Here is an 18,500-nt window from a genome sequence, read left to right on the forward strand (position 1 = left end):
TCATTTTCCTACGTTCAAATAACCTTGCTTTCTGGACTAAATCTCACTTGATCACATTGTTTAAATATTTTTACATGTTTCTGGATTTGGTTTGATAGTATTTTGTTAAGGAATTTTGCATCTATTTTATAAGGGATATTGATTGGTTTGTAATTTTCTTCTCTTGTGGTATCTTTGTGTGGTTTTGGTTTTAGGGTAATACTGGCCTCATATAGTGAGTGGGCAGTGTGTCCTGCTCTTATTGTTGTGTAGAGTCTTATGTGGGTTTGTTTCTGTATTCTTCTATTACTGCCTTTTTTGCATGTTAAATTGATATTTTCTAGTATGACATTTTATTTATTTATTTTTTTAAAAAAGATGACCGGGAAGGGGATCTTAACCCTTGACTTGGTGTTGTCAGCACCACACTCTTCCAAGTGAGCTAACCAGCCATCCCTATATGGGATCCGAACCCGTGGCCTCGGTGTTATCAGCACCACACTCTCCCAAGTGAGATACGGGCTGGCCCTCTAGTATGACATTTTATCAGCACCGCACTCTCCCGAGTGAGCCACGGGGCCGGTCCCTTAGTATGACATTTTAAATCCATTGTTTCTTTCGAATTATTCTCTGAGTGGTTGCCTTAAGAATTACAATTTACATCTTAACTTAAAACAATCTAGTTTGGGTTAAAATTAACTTAATTTCAAGGGTTTACAAAAACTTTGCTGACATTCATTTCTATTCTATCCCCCCTCCTTCATACTATTATTTTCACATGAATTACATCTTCATATATTATAAATAATCAACACAGTATTACAATGACTGATTTGTGTAGTTGTCTTTTAAATTAGAAGAGGGCCAGCCCATGGCTCACTTGGGAGAGTGTGGTGCTGACAACACCAAGTCAAGGGTTAAAGATCCCCTTACCAGTCATCTTTAAAAAAAATTAATTAATTAATTAATAAAATAAATTAGAGAGAAGAAAAAAGTTGAAAACAAAATATGCTTTCTTTTATATTTACCTATTGTATTAGTCCATTTCTGTTGCTTATAACAAAATACATGGAACTGAATAATTTATAAAGAAAATGAAATTTATTGGTTACAATGTCTGAGGCTGGGAAGTCCAAAGCCCATCTGGTGGTGGCAACAGTGACCCAGGGGTCTCAAACTGCAAGATGGTGGAAGCAGAGAGAACAGAGAGAGACAGCCTCTCCTCTCTCTTCTTTTAAAGCCCTCAGAACCATGCCCCTGACCACCATTTTTAATCCATTTGCTACAGAATGGTCCTATAATCCAATCACCTCTTCAAGAATCTGCCTGTCAATTACCATAATAGGATTTCTCACCCTCTTAACAGTCACAGTGGGGGCTAAGTTTCTAACACAAAACTTGGGGGACACAATTCAAGCTTCAGTGAGTTTTGGGGGGCATAATTCAATCCACTACACCTATGTATACCTTTACCTGTGGTCTTTATTCTAATTACCGTCTAGTGTCCTTTCAGTTCATCCTGATGGGCCTCCTGTAATGTATCTTGTAGTATATGTCTGTTAGCAACAAATTCTCTACATTTTTGTTTATCTAGAAATTTTTTTTCTGTATTCACTTACTTTTAATAACAATATATATACCATGTTATAACCATGGAATGTAAGTTCAAGTTAGACAAGAGAATTTCACAAGTGTAATGAAGCACTCTGTAGTATATCAAAGTTTATGTATAATGTCTGACCAATCAGCTTGATCATAAATCATTAATAACTTCCATTATAGGTGAATTGTTTAGCTTAACATTTATGATTCTTACAGAGAAAATAAGCATACTGCACACACTTAAAAAGTGTTCATTTACCTTTGCATCAGCACTTAAAATATGTACTTCTATTTCACGATAACATTTAAAAATTAGTCTAATATAACATCAGCAGCAAAAATATAATTCTGCAATTATGAAAGAGCTAAACTGTAACCATAATTATTTTTATGTTTACAAGTGTGATTCTGAAATAAATACTACTTCTATGCAGCTCTGTTGTAAACCTTGTAGATTTGGTTTAAACACACACACACACACACAATTTCAGTTGTGGGAGGCTTTACAAGTCAAATTCCACGCACTTTTTTGAAAGAGTTGCTTGAGCCAACCAGTCCTAAAAACCGAAGTACTCAAAGAGTCCATAAGGCAGGCAGAAAAAAATTAAATTAACTGGAGTAAACAGGACACCTACATAACATCCAAAGCATATGATATTCTGCACCAAACCGTGAATACTTCAGAGTTGGCCTGCTGTCATCTTTCGAACTACTGTAATTTCATTATAATGGTTTAAGAAAGGAGATATTTTAACATTATTTTGTCTTTTTTTTTTTTTTTTTTTTTTTGGTGGCTGGCCAGTAAGGGGAACCAAACCCTTGATCTTGCTGTTACAAGGCTGTGCTCTAACCAACTGCGCTAACTGGCCAGCCTGTATTATCTCATTAACACTATTTTAAATGACATGTTTCTTTTGTGTTAACTTAACTTTCCTCAATGACCTAGTTAGTGAACTAGTCACTAATAATTTGATCATTAGGCAAATCAAGCTTGCAAGAAAGAAAGCCAATATTCATAATACCATGTTATTGTCTGAACCCTCTCAAATAATTTATTTTCAACATAAACATGTAACCTAAACAATGAGATGTCAAACTAAAGCAAGCTCCTCCAACAAGATCAAGACGTTTAGGTTTTTCCCGGAATTCCCAGTACATGGAATAGCCCATACCAAGAATCATTGTTCCCACAACAAAGCCTTGGGACATGTGGATCAGATGAATGGACATTTTAGTATTTCCCCTGTTCTTCAATTTGTATAATCCATATGCAACAATTGCTACAAACCCCACCATTCCAATGGGGACAGTTGGTGCTTCTTTAGCTTTTTGATAAGTTTAGATCCCTGATCTTCATCATTTGAAGAAAGAGAAACATCTGTGTCAGTTGAGATAGTGATTGCTTGAAGAATCTTCTGACTGTGACAAATCCCTCATGATCCAACTGGCTTCTGATGCCAGGCCACTCACCCTATCCCTGTGAATGTTTTGTCTTTTGTTTTTGAAGCATAATTTTTCTGGACACAGAATTCTTGGTTGAGTCTTTCTTTTAGTTCTTTGAATATTCCACATTTTCTAATGAGAATTCAGCTATAGATCTTATTGAGAATCACTTGTACATGATGAGTGTCTTTTACTTCTGCTAAGATTCTTTCTGTCTTGCCTTTTGACAGTTTGGTGATGATGTATCTAGGTGTGGATCTCTTTGGGTTTATCCTACCTGGAGTTTGTTGACCTTCTTTGATCTAGACAATTTTTAAATTAAATTTGTGAAGTTTTTGGCCATTCTTTCTTTCAATATTATTCCTGTCCCTTTCTCTCTCTCCTCTCCTTCTGCTGTTGCCATTATGCATATGCTGGTATGCTTAATAGCTCATTTTTCTTCGTCTTTTTTATTTCTGTTTCTGTTGCTCTTGGATTGGAAGAATTAACATTGAGAAAATCTCCATACTACCCAAAGTGATCTACAGACTCAATGGAATCGCCACTAAAATACTAATGACATTCTTCACAGAAATAGAAAAAACAATCCTAATATTCATATGGACAAACAAAAGACCCCAAATGGCCAAAGCAATCCTGAGCAAAAAAAATAATAAAGCCAGAGGCATTATACTATCTGACTTCAAATTATACTACAAAGCTATAGTAACCAAAACAGCATAATACTGGCATAAAAACAGACACTCAGACCAATTAAACAGAATAGGGAACCCAGAAATCAACCCACATACCTACAGCCAACTGGTCTTTGAAAAAGGCACCAAGAACCTACACTGGGGAAAAGACTGCCTCTTCAATAAATGATGTTGGAGAAATTGGACATCCATATGTAGAAGAATGAAACTACACCTGTACCTCTAGCTATATACCAAAATCAACTCAAAATGGATTAAAGGCTTATACACAAGACCCCAAAATATAGAACTACTAAAAGAAAACAAAGGGGAAACACTTCAGGAAGTAGAACTTGGCAAAGACTTTATGAAGAAGGCACCACAGGAAACAAAAGAAAAAATAAACAGATGGGATTATATCAAACTAAAAAGCTTCTGCACAGCAAAAGAAACAGTTAACAGAGCAAAAAGACAACCTACAGAATGGGAGAAAATATTCACAAACTATGCGTCCAACAAGGGATTAATATCCAGAATATACAAGGAACTCATACAACCTAACAGTAAAAAAACAAGTAATCCGATTAAAAAATGGGCAAAGGAGCTGGATAGGCATTTCTCAAAGGAAGAAATACAAATAGGCAACAAACACTTGAAAAAATGCTCAACAATACTAAGAATGAGGGAAATGCAAATCAAAACCACATTGAGATATCATCTCGCCCCAGTTAGACTGACCATTATCAAAAAGACAGAGAATAACAAATGCTGGCGAGGATGCAGAGAAAGGGAACCCTCCTACACTGTTGGTGGGACTGTAAATTAGTGCGGCCATTATGGAAAACAGTGCGGATGTTCCTAAAACAACTACAGATAGAACTGCCATATGACCCAGCAATCCTGATGCCGGGTATATACCCAAAGGAGTAGAAATCAACACATTGAAGGGATACCTGCACTCCCATGTTTATCATAGCTCTATTTACAATAGCTAAGAGTTGCAACCAACCTAAATGTCCATCAATGGACAACTGGATAAAGAAAATGTAGCATATATACACAATGGAATACTACTCTGCCATAAAAAGGAATGAAATTATGCCATTCGCAGCAACACGGATGAACTTAGAGAAGATTATGTTAAGTGAAATAAACCAGGTACATGTCCTCATTCATAAGTGGGATCTGAAAAAAGCAAAGAAAGAAAGAAAGATATAACAATCACAATAATTCCTTGAACTTTCAAAAGGAGAGAATGGAACTAAGGCCACCAAAAGTGGGAAAAGAGGTGGAGGAGGGTTTAGGGATAAATTGGTAAAGGGCCAAAAAAGAGTTTACATAGTGTAATGATAAAATTTTTTTAAAACATACGAAATCCTCTATGTCATTCCCAGATTTTCCTCTAATTTTGGTAAAATCCAATTTATCATTTTTTCTTTTAAGGATTGTAGTTCAGATGTCAAGCTGAAGAACTCTTTACTGAGTGCTAGATCCCAAATAATTTCTCCTTTTTTTCCTAAAAGTTTTATATATATATATATATATATATACATATATATATATATATATATATATATATATATATATATTTTTTTTTTTTTTTTTAACCAAAAGATGACCGGTAAGGGGTTCTTAACCCTTGACTTGGTGTTGTCAGCACCATGCTCCCCATTGAGCTAACGGGCCATCCCTATATGGGATCTGAACCCGTGGCCTTGGTGTTATCAGCACCACACTCTCGTGAGCCATGGGCCAGCCCAAAATTTTTATATTTTTAAAATTAAATTTAAGTCCAGTGTGATGGCCAATTTTATGTCACTTGTCTGAGTCACAGTGCTCAGATATGTGGTCAAACATAATTCTGGATGTTTTTCTGTGAGGGTGTTTTTAGATGAGATTGACATTTAAGCCAGTGGACTTTTATTAAAACAGATTGCCCTCCTTATTGCCGGTGCACCTCATCCAATCAGATGAAGGTCTGAATAAAACAAAAGGCTGACCTCCCTCAAGCAAGAGAGAATTCTGTAACAGATGGCCTTCAGACTTGAACTGCAGCATTGGATCTTCTCTGGGTCTCCAGCCTGCCAGCACACCCAGCAGATTTTGAACTTGCCAGCTTCCGTAGTTGTATGAGCCAATTCCTTAAAATAAATTGCTTTCTCTATATATACACATACTATTGGTCTGTTTCATTGGAGAACCCCAACTAATACATCCAGCAACCATTAAAAGGATAATAAAAGAGTAATACAAACAAATTTACTGTAATAAATTTGACAACTAAGTAGAAATATACCAACTATTTAAAATCCACAAACTACCAACATTCAACCAAAATGAAATAGACTACTGCATTATGTTTCAATTTTTAAAATCTGTTGAGACTTGTTTTATGGCTCAGGATATGCTCCTTCCTCTTATATATTCTGTGGGTGCTTGAGAAGAGCGTGTATTCTGCTGTTGTTGGGTGGAGTATTTTATAAATGTCAGCTGCAGGGCCAGCCAGTGGCTCACTTGGGAGACTGTGGTGCTTATAACACTAAGGCCACGGGTTCGGATCCCATATAGGGATGGCTGTTTAGCTCACTGGGTGAGCGTGGTGCTGACAACACCAAGTCAAGGGTTAAGATCCCCTTACCGGTCATCTTAAAAAAAAAAAGTGTCAGTTGCATCCTGTTGATTGACGGTGTTTTGAGTTTTTCTGTGTCCTTGCTGAATTTCTGTCTAGTTGTTCTATTAATTGTTAAGAGAGGGATTTTTTTGTGTTCTTCATCTAACAGTGTTTGGAAGGAACAGATGAGAGAGAGATATTAAAGCCATAATGGTGGGTTTTTCTATTTCTCCTTACAGTTCTCTCAGTGTTTGCATCACATATTTTGAAACTCTCTGGTGCATATGCCACAAAACAGAAGATGTATGGGGACCGAGAAAAGGCTTGGAATAGACATCATTTCCTGTCTCCTTTTCTCTGCTCCCTCTCAGAACAAAATTTCTACATGACTTTTCCATACACGTGGTCTTTTTATTTTTATTTTATTTTCATTTGATCTTGTCTCCCCAACCAACTTCAATCTCTTGTTTCTGCTACACTCTGTGAACCACTCCTGTCACTGTTACCAATGTCTTCATAATGCCAAAAACAATGGTCAATTCTGAGTGCCCATTTTACTCAACCTCTTAGTAATATTTTACATAGTTGATCACTCCTTCCTTCTTGGAATATCTTTACTTGACTCCCAGGGTACCACACCCTCATAGCTTTTCTACTACTTCATTTTTGGTCACTTTTCTGGTTCCTCCTCATCTCCTCAACCTCTAAGCCTTCCAGTGCCTTCAGGCTCATTCTTTGGTTCTTCTCTATATCTATAGTCTTTGCCTTAGTCATTTTATCCAGTCTCATGGCTTTAAAAACCATATATGCATATGATTCAAAATTTTTCATCTCTAGGCCTAAATTCTTTTCTGAACTTCAGGATTTTACACCCTACTATTGACATGAAATCTTCACTTGAATGCCTAACCGGCATTTCTAACTTAACATGTCAAAAACATAAATCTCAATCCTCTTCCCTCTTCCAAAACGTTTAATTCCCCTATTCTTTTCCATATCCATTATGGCACAAAAAATAACTCAGCTTATCAGATTAAAAAACATCTGGAAGTCATTTTTGATGCTTTTCTTTCCCTCACTCCCCTGACTAATCACTCAGTAAGTCCTGTCAAGTCTACCTTCAAAATACTATCTGAATCCCACCTCTTCTGTTACCACTCTAGTCCAGATTTCTGTCATCTTTCTCCTGAGTCATTGCAGTGGCATCCGAGGTGGTCTCTCTGCTTTGGCTCTTGTCCCTACCTGAGCTTATTTTCCATACAGCAGCCAGAGTGATCTTTTTATTTTATTTTATTTTATTTTAACTTGTCAATATACATTGTAGTTGATTTTCATGACCCTTTACCCATTCCTCTCCCGCCCCACATCATATCTGTTCACTTGTCTTAACAAGTTCAAGGAATTGTTCTGATTGTTGTGTCTTCATCCCCCCGAGCCTTTATTTGTTTGTGTGTTTATTTATTTATTTTTAGCTCCCACAAATAAGCAAGAACATGTGGTATTTCTCTTTCTGTGCCTGACTTGTTTCACTTAATATAATTTTCTCTAAGTCCATCCATGTTATTGCAAATGGTAGTATTTCATTCTTTTTTATAGCAGAGTAGTATTCCATTGTGTAGATATACCATAGTTTCTGTATCCACTCATCAGATGATGGAAATTTGGGCTGGTTCCAACTCCTGGCTATTGTAAATAGTGCTGCAATAAACATGGAAGTATAGGTATCCCTTAGGCATGATGATTTCCATTCCTCTGGCTATATTCTCAGCAGTGGTAGAACTGGGTCATATGGTAGATCGATCTGCAATTGTTTGAGGAACCTCCATACTATTTTCCATAAAAGCTGCACCATTTTGCAGTCCCACCAACAGTGTAGGAGGGTTCCTTTTTCTCCGTGACCTCACCAGCAATTATCATTCTCAGTCTTTTGGATATTAGCCATCCTAACTGGAGTGAGATGGTATCTCAGTGTGGTTTTGATTTGCATTTCCTGAATGCTGAGTGATGTTGAGCATTTTTTCATATGTCTGTTGGCCATTTGTATATCTTCCTTTGAGAAATGCCTATTCAGCTCCTTTGCCCATTTTTTAATTGGGTTACTTGTTTTTTTTTTGCTGTAAAGTTGTTTGAGTTCCTTGTGTATTCTGGATATTAATCCTTTGTCAGATGTATATTTTGCAAATATCTTCTCACACTCTTTTGGTTTTCTTTTAACTCTGTTAATTGTTTCTTTTCCTGTGCAAAAGCTTTTTAGTTTGATAGAATCCCATTTGTTTATTTTTCCTTTGGTTGCCCATGCTTTTGGGGTCATATTCATGAAGTCCGTGCCCACTCCTACTTCCTGGAGTGTTTCCCTATGTTTTCTTTAAGGAATTTTATTGTTTCAGGATGTATACTTAATTCTTTGATCCATTTTGAATTGATTTTGGTATATGGTGAGAGGTACGGGTCTAGTTTCATTCTCCTGCATAGGGATATCCAGTTTCCCCAGCACCATTTACTAAAGAGGCAGTCTGTTCCCCCGTGTGTAGACCTGGTGCCTTTGTCAAAGATTTGATGGCTGTAGGTGTGTGGGTTGATTTCTGAGTTCTCTATTCTATTCCATTGATCCATGTGTCTGTTTTCATGCCAGTACCATGCTGTTTTGGTTATTATAGCTTTGCGATATAGTTTAAAGTCAGGTAGTGTTATGCCTCCAGCTTAATATTTGTTTTGCTCAGGATTGCTTTGACTATGCATGGTCTTTTGTTATTCCATATAAATGTCTAGATAGTTTTTTCCATTTCTGAGAAAAATGTCATTGAAATTTTGATGGGGATTTCATTAAATCTGTAGATCACTTTGGGTAATATGAACGTTTTCACAATGTTAATTCTTCTGATCCAAAAGCATGAGATATCTTTCCTTCTTCTTGTGTCCTCTTTAATGTCTCTCAACAGTGGTTTGTAGTTCTCTTTGTAGAGATTTTTCACATCCTTGGTTAACTTTATTCCCAAGTATTTCATTTTTTTTGGTGGCTATTGTAAATGGGCTAGCTTTCTTGATTTCTTTTTCTGTATGTTCACTGTTGGAGTATAGAAATGCTACTGATTTTTGTATGTTGATTTTGTATCCTGCGACTTTGCTGAAATCATTTATCAACTCTAACAGTTTTTTTGTACTGGCTTTAGGCTGTTCAATATATAGGGTCATATCATCCACAAACAGGGACAGTTTGACTTCATCTTTTCCAATCTGGATGCCCTTTATTTCCTTCTCTTCTCTGATTGCTCTGGCTAGTACTTCCAACACTGTGTTGAATAGGAGTGGTGACAGTGGGCATCCTTGTCTAGTTCCTGTTGTTATATCCCATTCAGGATGATATTGTCAGTGGGTTTTTCATATATGGCTTTAACTGAGTTGAGATACTTTCCATCTTTACCTAACTTGTAGAGTCTTTATCACGAACAAATGTTGAATTTTGTCAAATGCTTTTTCAGCATCTATAGAGATGATATGGTTTTTGTCTTTGCTTTTATTGATGTGGTGTATCACATCTGTTGATTTGCGTATGTTGAACCAAGCTTGATTCCCTGGGATGAATCCCACTTGATAGTGGTGGATAATTTGGTGTATGTGTTGCTGTATTCTGTTAGCTAGCATTTTATTGAGGATTTTTGCATCTGTATTTATTAAGGATATTGGTCTGTAGTTTTCTATTTTTGATGTACCTTTGCTTGGTTTTGGTATCAGGGTGATGCTTGACTCATAGAATGAGTTTGGGAGAATGGCCTCTTTCAATCTTTTGGAATAGTTTGTAGAGAATTGGTATCAGTTCCTCCATGAAGATTTGGTAGAACTCTGCAGTAAACACGTCTGGTCCTGGGGTTTTCTTTGTTGGGAGCCTTCTGATAACAGCTTCAATCTCTTTTATTGTTACTGGTCTGTCCAGATTTTCTATATCTTCTTGGCTCAGTTTTGGTAGTTTTTATGTGTCCAGAAATGTATCCATTTCCTCCAGACTTTCAAATTTGTTGGCATATAGTTGCTTATAGTAGTCTCTAATGATTCCTTGTATTTCTGAGATATCAGTTGTAATATCACCTTTTTGATTTCTAGTTTTTGTTATTGGGGTCTTCTCTCTTCTTTTCTTACTTAGCCTTGCTAAAGGTTTGTCAATTTTATTTACCTTTTCAAAAAAAAACAACTTTTGAGCAGCCCAAGGCGGCGGTGGCCGAGGACAGGGACGGTGACTATGCAGAGGCAGAGAGGGAGCCACCCGGCCCGGCACAGCCCCATGAGTGACCCCCGGCCCTGCCATGCTCGGGGGGCGGATGCCCACCCAGCTTCTGCCTGCCCCACCAGGCCACTCACCGGCCCGGGGCTACCTCCATTTTCTCAGGTGGTGGCGGCTCCGGCCCGGCTTGACCAAGCCTGTCCTCTTCACCCGGCTTGGCTCCTCAGTGAGCCTTCCCACTTGCTTGCCCCAGCGCGGGGCTTCCTGGGGGCTGCGGGCCAGCCTCCCCTCCCACTCCCTCCATGGTTCTCTGGCGGGGCTGGTGGCGTGGGGCATCCCCGGCCAACATCGGGAGGGCAAGGAAGTATGGGCTGGGCCGACTGTCACTCCACCGCACCCTGGGCTCCAGCGCCCGATAAACTTTCTGTTACCGGGAGGCAGACACCATCTCTGCAGCCACCAGTTCGGAAAAATGCCTAACTGATTTCTGGTTAGGAATAGTGTGGTCAGAGAGTTCTCCAGTTCACTTGAACCTGCCGGAGAGCTGACTGCGAATGGGCACCGGAGTCAGTCTGCGCCGGGGGGATTCAAAGGTGAACCATGTACTGTGGGCTCCTCCCCCGAGGAGCTCACGCTCTGGTGTAGGAGATAAGACAAGTACACAAATAACCGCGATACCAGGAGGAAGGTGGTAAGTCCCAAGAAAGATCTACACAGTGCAACACAGGCACCCATAGTGACCGGTTGTCTGTGCCTAGCAGAAACCTGGTAGACTTCCTGTGCGAGGCGGTGCTGAGCAGGGTCTTGAAGGCCCTGCTGATAGACGAGGGTTGCAGAAGACACGTCCCAGCCCAGCTCAGTGTGCACAGAGTGAGGAGACGTCCGGCTAGGGAGGCGGAGACTTGACAGAAACCACACACCCTGGGGGGCCGCCACTGCATGATCCAGCAGCCCGGGCCAGAGTGCACGGAACAGGGAGAAGTCCTGCATGGGAAGTGGAAGCTCAGCAGAGACCACACACCCTGCGGTACTGCCCCATGATCCAGCAGCCCAGCAGAGTCCAAGCTGACCGGAGAGGTGGCTCCCCGGAGAGGCCCAAGACCCGAGGCAACCATACACACAAGGCACTAGAGGCCAACTGAGCAGTCACAGAGGTAGCCATACCAGAAATACAAAAAAATCAAGAAAGTACACCACCAAAAGTTAATAAATCTCAAACTCTAGATCCTATAGAACAAGAAGCCCTTGAAATGACTGACAAGGAATTTCGAATGATAATTCTAAGGAAGCTGAATGAGATACAAGAAAACCCAGCTAGACATCATGATGAAATGAGGAAAAGTATACAGGACCTGAAAGAGGAAATGTACAAGGAAATCAATATCCTGAAAAAAAATCTAGCAGAACTTGCTGAACTGAAGAAGTTATTCAGCAAAATATAAAACACAACAGAGAGTTTAATCAGCAGGCTTGTCAAAGTTGAAGAGAGAACCTCTGAACTTGAAGATGGGCTGTTTGAAATAACACAAGCAGACAAAAAGAAAGAAAAAAGAATCAAAGACATTGAAGAAAATCTGAGAGAGATATCAGACAACATTAAGCACTCAAATATCTGAGTCATGGGTATTCCAGAAGGGGAGGAAAATGGAGATTGCATTGAAAATATATTCAACAAAATAGTGGCAGAAAACTTCACAGGTATAGGAAAAATCACAGATCTTCAGATCCAGGAAGCTCAATGATCTCCAAACGTATTCAACCCAAAAAGGCCTTCTCCAAGACCTGTTATAGTCAAACTGGGAAAACTCAAAGACAGAGAGAGAATCTTAAAAGCTGCAAGAGAGAAGTGTCAAATCACCTATAAGGGAGCCCCAATCAAGCTAACATCAGACTTTTCATCACAAACCCTAAAAGCTAGAAAGAAATGGGATGATATATTCAAAATACTAAAAGACAAAGATTGCCAGCCAAGAATACTCTACCCTGCAAGGCTATCTTTCCGAAATGAAGGGCAAATAGTATATTTCTCAGACAAACAAAAACTGCGGGAGTCACTACCACACGACCACCCTTACAAGAAATCCTCAAGGGAGTACTGGGTTTGGTTCCTGAAAAATAACTACCACTGCCATAAAAACCCAACAAATATCAAAACCCACTAATATAATAAAAATAGCATTCATGAAGAGAAAACAAACAAACAAAAATGCTATTTACAACCTAAGGAACCAACAAACACAGAAACCAAACAGTAAATCAGAAAGCAAGGAACAAAAGACACCTAAGACAACCAAACAACCAATAAAATGCTAGGACTAAATCAACACCTTTCAATAACAACTCTTAATGTAAAAGGCTTAAATTCCCCAATCAAAAGACACAGACTGGCTGACTGGATCAAAAAGGAGGACCCAACTATATGCTGCCTACAAGAGACCCACCTCACCCATAAAGATTCACATAGACTAAGAGTGAAAGGATGGAAAAAGATTTACCATGCAAACAGAAAAGAAAAACGAGCTGGGGTACCTATTCTTATATCTGATAAAATAGACTTTAAACTAAAAACCATAAAAAGAGACAATGAGTGACACTACTTAATGATAAAAGGACTGATCCATCAAGAAGACATAACAATCATAAATATGTATGTACCCAATGTTGGAGCAGCCAGATTTATAAAACAAACTCTATTAGACCTATTTCCTTCTTTCTAGAAGGAAATAGACACTAATACCATAATAGCAGGCCCACTGTCAATATTAGACAGATCATCTAGGCAAAGAATCAGTAGAGAAACACAAGATCTAAACAATACTCTAGACCAATTGGAATTGGCAGATATCTACAGAACATTCCATCCAACAACCTCAGAATATTCATTCTTCTCATCAGCACATGGATCATTCTCCAGGATAGATCACATATTGGGTCACAAATCGAGTCTCAATAAATTCAAAAAAATTGGAATTATCCCATGTATTTTTTCATACCACAATGGATTAAAACTAGAAATTAATAACAAACGAAACTCTGGAAACTATACAAACACATAGAAATTAAAAAGCATTCTACTTAATGACATATGGGTCCAAGAAGAAATCAAGCAGGAAATCAAAATATTTATTGAAACTAATGAAAATAATGATACATCATACCAAAACCTGTGGGATACTGCAAAAGCAGTACTAAGGGGGAAATTTATTGCATTAAACGCTCACCTCAGAAGAATGGAAAGATGGCAAGTGAACAACCTAACACTTCACCTTAAAGAACTAGAAAAACAAGAACAATCCAAACCTAAAGTTAGCAGATGGAAAGAAATCATTAAATCAGAGCAGAACTGAATGAAATTGAAACCCAAAAAACAATTCAAAAGATCAATGAATCAAAATGTTGTTTTTTTGAAAAGATAAATAAAATTGACAAACCATTAGCATGGCTAACAAAAAAAGAAGAGAGAAGACTCAAATAACAAAGATTAGAAATGAAAAAGGCGATATTACAACTGATTCATCTGAAATACAAGGAATCATTCGAGACTACTATAAACAACTATACGCCAACAAATTTGAAAACCTGGAGGAAATGGATAAATTTCTGGACACACACAAGCTCCCAAAACTGAACCGTGAAGACGTAGAAAATTTGAACAGACCAATAACAATAAAGGAGATTGAAGCTGTTATCAGAAGGCTCCCAACAAAGAAAAGCCCAGGACCAGATGGATTCAGAGCAGAATTTTACCAAACATTCAAAGAGGAATTGACACCGATTCTTTACAAACTATTCCAAAAGATTGAAACAGACGCAAATCTCCCAAACTCATTCTATGAAGCAAACATCATCCTGATACCAAAACCAGGTAAAGATATAACCAAAATAGAAAACTGCAGGCTGACATCCTTGATGAATATAGATGCAAAAATCCTCACTAAAATACTAGCAAACAGAATACAGCAACACATACGTAAAATTATTCACCACAATCAAGTGGGATTCATCCCAGGGATGCAAGGTTGGCTCAACATACGCAAATCAATAACTGTGATACACCATATTAATAAAGTCAAACACAAGGACCATATGATCATCTCTATAGATGCTGAAAAAGCATTTGATAAAGTTCAGCACTCATTCATGACAAAGACCCTCTATAAGTTAGGCATAGAGGGAAAGTATCTCAACATAATTAAAGCCATATATGACAAACGCACTGCCAATATCATCCTGAATGGGGAAAAGCTGAAAGCTTTTCCTTTAAGAACAGGAACTAGACAAGGATGCCCACTCTCACCACTCCTATTCTACATGGTGTTGGAAGTACTAGCCAGAGCAATCAGAGAAGAGAAGGAAATAAAGGGCATCCAGATTGGAAAAGATGAAGTCAAACTGTCCCTGTTTGCAGATGACATGATCCTATATATCGAACTGCCTAAAACCTCTACAAAAAAACTGCTGGAATTGATAAATGATTTCAGCACAGTTGCAGGATACAAAATCAACATACAAAAATCAGTAGCATTTCTTTTCTCCAATAGTGAACACGCAGAACGAGAAATCAAGAAAGCCTGCCCATTTACAATAGCCACCAAAAAAATAAAATACTTAGGAATTGAGTTAACCAAGGAGGTAAAACATCTCTATCATGAGAACTACAAACCACTGCTGAGAGAAATTAGAGAGGATACAAGAAGATGGAAAGATATCCCATGCTCTTGGATTGGAAGAATCAACATAGTGAAAATGTCCATACTACCCAAAGTGATATACAAATTCAATGCAATCCCCATCAAAATTCCAAAGACATTTTTCTCAGAAATGGAAAGAACTATCCAGACATTTATATGGAATAATAAAACACCACGCATAGCCAAAGCAACGCTGAGCAAAAAAAATAAAGCTGGAGGCATAACACTAGCTGACTTTAAGCTATACTACAAAGCTATAATAACCAAAACAGTACTGGCATAAAAACAGACACACTGATCATTGGAATAGAACAGAGAATCCAGAAATCAACCCACACACTTACTGCCATCTGATCTTTGACAAAGGCACCAAGCCTATTCACTGGGGAAGGGACTGCCTCTTCAGCAAATGGTGCTGGGATAACTGGATATCCATATGCAGGAGAATGAAACTAGATCCATACCTCTCACTGTATACTAAAATCAACTCAAAATGGATTAAGGATTTAAATATACACCCTGAAACAATAAAACTTCTTAAAGAAAACATAGGAGAAACACTTTAGGAAATAGGACTGGACACAGACTTCATGAATACGACCCCAAAAGCACGGCCAACCAAAGGAAAAATAAACAAATGGGATTATATCAAACTAAAAAGCTTCTGCACAGCAAAAGAAACAGTTAACAGAGTTAAAAGACAACCAACAGAGTGGGAGAAAATATTTGCAAAATATACATCTGACAAAGGATTAATATCCAGAATATATAAGGAACTCAAACAACTTTACAAGAAAAAAACAAGCAACCCAATTAAAAAATGGGCAAAAGAGCTAAGTAGGCATTTTTCTAAGGAAGATATACAAATGGCCAACAGAGATATGAAAAAATGCTCAACATCACTCAGCATCCGGGAAATGCAAATCAAAACCACACTGAGATACCATCTAACCCCAGTTAAGATGGCTAAAATCCAAAAGACTCTGAACGATAAATGCTGGCGAGGTTGCGGAGAAAAAGGAACTCTCATACATTGTTGGTGGGACTGCAAAATGGTGCAGCCTCTATGGAAAATAGTATGGAGGTTCCTCAAACAATTGCAGATAGATCTACCATACGACCCAGCTATCCCACTGTTGGGAATATACCCAGAGGAATGGAAATCATCAAGTCGAAGGTATACCTGTTCCCCAATGTTCATCGCAGCACTCTTTACAATAGCCAAGAGTTGGAACCAGCCCAAATGTCCATCATCAGATGAGTGGATATGGAAAATGTGGTACATCTACACAATGGAATACTACTCAGCTATAAAAACGAATGAAATACTGCCATTTGCAACAACATGAATGGACCTTGAGAGAATTATATTAAGTGAAACAAGTCAGGCACAGAAAGAGAAATACCACATGTTCTCACTTATTGGTGGGAGCTAAAAATTAATATATAAATTCACACACACACACACACACACACACACACAAAAAATCGGGGGGGGGAAGAAGATATAACAACCACAATTACTTGAAGTTGACACGACAAGCAAACAGGGGGGACATCGGTGGGGGGAGGGGGGAGGGAGGAGGGAGGGCGGTTTTGGTGATGGGCAACAATAATCAGCCACAATGTATATCGACAAAATAAAATTTAAAAAAAATATTAGTAATAATATCAAATACTGAAAATGTTGTGGAGAAAGTGATTACTCATACCATGCTGATAGGAACATACAATGACACAGCTACACAAAAAGAGTATGGTGGTTTCTTACAAAACTAAATAAATGCTTCCCATACATACAATCCACCAACTGCAATCTTTGGCACTTGGTCTAGAGAAATGAAAATTTATGTTCACACAAAAGTCTACACATGAATATTCATATCAGCTTTTTTCATAATAGCTCAAAACTGGGAACAGCCGATGTCTTTCAATAGTCGAATGGTTAAAAAAAAAAACTGTGGTTCATCCATACTATGGAATACTACTCAAGAATAAGAAGAATCAAACTACTGATACATGAAGCAACATTGACCAATCACCAGGAAATTATGCTAAAATATAAAAAGCCATTATGAAAAGATTATACACTGTATGATTTCATTTATATGACACTTTTGAAATGACAAAATTTTAGAAACAGAGAGCAGTTTAGTGGTTGCCAGGGGTTAGGGACTGGGAGAGGTGGATAGGAGAGGGAAGTGAGTGTAGTTGTAAAAGGGTAATATGAAATATCCTTGTAGTGATGGACCTGCTGAGTATTTTGACTGTGGTGGACTCAAGAACCTACACATGTGATGAAATTGCATAGAACTAAATACACACACACACACACACAAATGAGTGCATATAAACCTGGTGAAATCTGAATAAGGTTGAGGAATTGTGTTGATATCAGTTTCCTGATTGTGACATCGTACTATCGTTATGCAAAATGTTACCACTGGGAGAACCTGAGTGAAGGGTATACAGGAAATCTCTTTATTACTTCTTGCAGTTGTGTGTGAATTTACAATTATCTCAGAATAACAATGAAAAAAATATATTACCTAGAAAAATATAAAAGGATGAAAATGATATTCAAACAGTAACCATAAGAGATTTAGAATGGCTGTACTTTATGACCAAATATATATATATATACACACATATATATTTCTAGAGACAAAGAGGGACGTTATATAATAATGAAAGGGTTAATTCATCCGGAAGATATGAGGGGTCCTCAAAAGTTCATGGACAGATTAATATTATCTTTAATTCCATTTTTCCACAAACTTTTTGAAGTAACCTCATATAACAGTTAAAAGCATACACATCTGAGAAGAAGGTCTAAAATATATGAAGCAGAAGATGGTGCAATAGACAGTCCCTAGCATCGCTCTCTCCCACAAATCAACCAATTTACAACTTAATAGTTGTAAGTTGCTTTTTAATAAAAGCAACAACAGCAAAGCTGGGGCTGCTAGAGCTCAGGGGGAGAGGAGGAGTGATCTACAGTGTTCACGAAGGCAGGAGGAGCCACGATGAGAGAAAGAAAGGATCACTCCTACCATTTTGAATCTCAGCTGCTTCAAATCTGGAGCTGGTGAGCACATGGAGCAAGAGCTGACAAAAGCTGCTGCTGTGCCCTTCCTATGAAGTTGCTTGGAGGTGGCAGGGGAGAAGAGGCCCTTGGTGTCCCTCAGGCCAGCAAAAGCACTAATAGTGTTCCTGTGGACCCACATAGAGGCGAGAAGACACAAAAACTGAAAAAAAAGAGACACTCAGAGAGCAGTGAGTCA

At 38.2% G+C, this 18,500-nt stretch overlaps 1 pseudogene; it reads right to left on the minus strand.

The window, feature by feature from the left end:
* Positions 1-2,607: 2,607 nt before the first annotated feature.
* The window catches only part of LOC134368028 (HIG1 domain family member 1A, mitochondrial-like), a 36,956-nt pseudogene continuing 21,063 nt past the window's right edge, over positions 2,608-18,500 (minus strand).

The sequence above is a fragment of the Cynocephalus volans genome, chromosome X (genome assembly GCF_027409185.1).
Source record: "Cynocephalus volans isolate mCynVol1 chromosome X, mCynVol1.pri, whole genome shotgun sequence".
In the NCBI taxonomy this organism is placed as follows: Eukaryota; Metazoa; Chordata; class Mammalia; order Dermoptera; family Cynocephalidae; genus Cynocephalus; species Cynocephalus volans.